A 2,876-nucleotide genomic window follows, 5' to 3' on the forward strand; every position below is an offset into this window, starting at 1 on the left:
TCCCAGTCCTGTCCTCCTACCTATACAACTACATTACAGTAGGGAACACCAGCCCTGTCCTCTACATTACAGTAGGGAACACCAATCCTGTCCTCTACATTACAGTAGGGACACAAGCCCTGTCCCTACATTACAGTAGGGACACCAGCCTGTCCTCTACATTACAGGGGGGGACACCAGCCTGTCCTCTACATTACAGTAGGGAACACCAGCCTGTCCTCTACATTACAGTAGGGAACACCAGCCCTGTCCTCTACATTACAGTAGGGAACACCAGCCCTGTCCTCTACATTACAGTAGGGGACACCAGCCCTGTCCTCTACATTACAGTAGGGAACACCAGCCCTGTCCTCTACATTACAGTAGGGAACACAGCCTGTCCTCTACATTACAGTAGGAACACCAGCTTGTCCTCTACATTACAGTAGGGAAAACACAGCCCTGTCCTCTACATTACAGTAGGGAACACCAGCCTGTCCTCTACATTACAGTAGGGAACACCAGCCCTGTCCTCTACATTACAGTAGGGAACACCAGCCTGTCCTCTACATTACAGTAGGGGACACCAGCCCTGTCCTCTACATTACAGTAGGGAACACCAGCCCTGCCTCTACATACAGTAGGGAACACCAGCTGTCCTCTACATTACAGTAGGGACACCAGCCCTGTCCTCTACATTACAGTAGGAACACCAGCCCTGTCCTCTACATTACAGTAGGGAACACCAGCCCTGTCCTCTACATTACAGTAGGGAACACGAGCCCTGTCCTCTACATTACAGTAGGAACACCAGCCCTGTCCTCTACATACAGTAGGGAACAACCAGCCCTGTCCTCTACATTACAGTAGGGAACACCAGCCCTGTCCTCACATTACAGTAGGGGACACCAGCCCTGTCCTCTACATTACAGTAGGGAACACCAGCCCTGTCATCTACATTACAGTAGGGAACACCAGCCCTGTCCTCTACATTACAGTAGGGGACACCAGCCCTGTCCTCTACATTACAGTAGGGAACACGAGCCTGTCCCAGTAATAATATGACTACATTATAGTAGGTAATAGATAGTTACTAGATTAAACCAAAAGACCACGATTAAGAACAGTAGTTATGTTTTGGTATTGACCTGTCCTGTATCAAACAGAGGAGGGAACAGTCATTATGTTTTGGTATTGACCTGTCCTGTATCAAACAGAGGAGGGAACAGTCATTATGTTTGGTATAGTGACCTGTCCTGTATCAGAGGGAACAGTCATTATGTTTTGGTATTGACCTGTCCTGTATCAGAGGGAACAGTCATTATGTTTTGGTATTGACCTGTCCTGTATCAGAGGGAACAGTCATTATGTTTTGGTATTGACCTGTCCTGTATCAGAGGAGGGAACAGTCATTATGTTTTGGTATTGACCTGTCCTGTATCAGAGGAGGGAACAGTCATTATGTTTTGGTATTGACCTGTCCTGTATCAGAGGGAACAGTCATTATGTTTTGTATTGACCTGTCCTGTATCAGAGGAGGGAACTAGTCATTATTGTTTTGGTATCGACCCTGTCCTGTATTCAGAGTAGGGAACATCAGTATGTTTGGTATTGACCTGTTCCTGTATCAGAGGAGGGAACAGTCATTATGTTTTGGTATTGACCTGTCCTGTATCAAACAGAGGAGGGAACAGTCATTATGTTTTGGTATCGACCTGTCCTGTATCAGAGGGAACAGTCATTATGTTTTGGTTATTGACCTGTCCTGTATCAGAGGAGGAACAGTCTTATCGTTTTGGTATTGACCGTCCTGTATCAGAGGAGGGAACATTCATTATGTTTTGGTATTGACCTGTCCTGTATCAGAGGAGGGAACAGTCATTATGTTTTGGTATTGACCTGTCCTGTGTCCAACAGAGAGGGAAACAGTCATTAGGTTTTGGTATTGACCTGTCCTGTGTCAAACAGAGGAGGAACAGTCATTATGTTTTGGTATTGACCTGTCCTGTATCAGAGGAGGGAACAAGTCATTATGTTTTGGTATTGACCTGTCTGTATCAGAGGAGGGAACAGTCATTATGTTTTGGTATTGACCTGTCCTGTGTCAATCGGACGAGGGAACAGTCGTTATGTTTTGTCAATGATCTACTTTCTAGAATTCTGCCTCCTACAGCTCTGCTGCTGTGTGTGGGAGAGAAAGTGAAAAGTGTGTGTGAAATGGGGCGTCAGGGTAGCCTAGTGGTTAAAGTGTTGGGCTCGTAACCTAAATGTTGCAAGTTCGAATCCCCGAGCTGACAAGGTACAAATCTGTCGTTCTGTCCCTGAACAGGCAGTTTACCCACTGTTCCTAGGCTGTCATTGAAAATAAGAATTTGTTCTTAACTGACTTGCCTGGTTAAATAAAGGTAAAATAATTAAAGAAAATGTGTAGTGTGTGTGTGTAGGAGGGCAAGTGAAATGTTGTGTCCAGTCTGTATTTCCTCCTCTCAAAGTCCAATCATTCTTCCTTTGAGCAGGAAATGAGGGCCTTGTGCCCTTAGCAACCATTGGCCCTTAGCCATATGAAGAAGGGAGAGGGAACAGGCCCTTAGAGATCTGAAACCTGGTACTGGCTCAGTGGCTCAGAAGGGAAGAGAGCAGCAGCTGGATGTTTCTCTAGACCATCATGTAGGCCTGTCCAGGCTCTCTTACCATCGTGTAGGCCTGTCCAGGCTCTCTTACCATCATGTAGGCCTGTCCAGGGCTCTCTTACCATCTTGTAGGCCTGTCCAGGGCTCTCTTACCATCTTGTAGGCCTGTCCAGGGCTCTCTTACCATCGTGTAGGCCTGTCCGGGCTCTCTTACCATCGTGTAGGCCTGTCCGGGCTCTCAACGACTGGCTTCATAAAGTTTAAATA

This window comes from Oncorhynchus kisutch, unplaced genomic scaffold, assembly GCF_002021735.2.
Source record: "Oncorhynchus kisutch isolate 150728-3 unplaced genomic scaffold, Okis_V2 Okis07a-Okis12b_hom, whole genome shotgun sequence".
NCBI classification, from domain to species: Eukaryota; Metazoa; Chordata; class Actinopteri; order Salmoniformes; family Salmonidae; genus Oncorhynchus; species Oncorhynchus kisutch.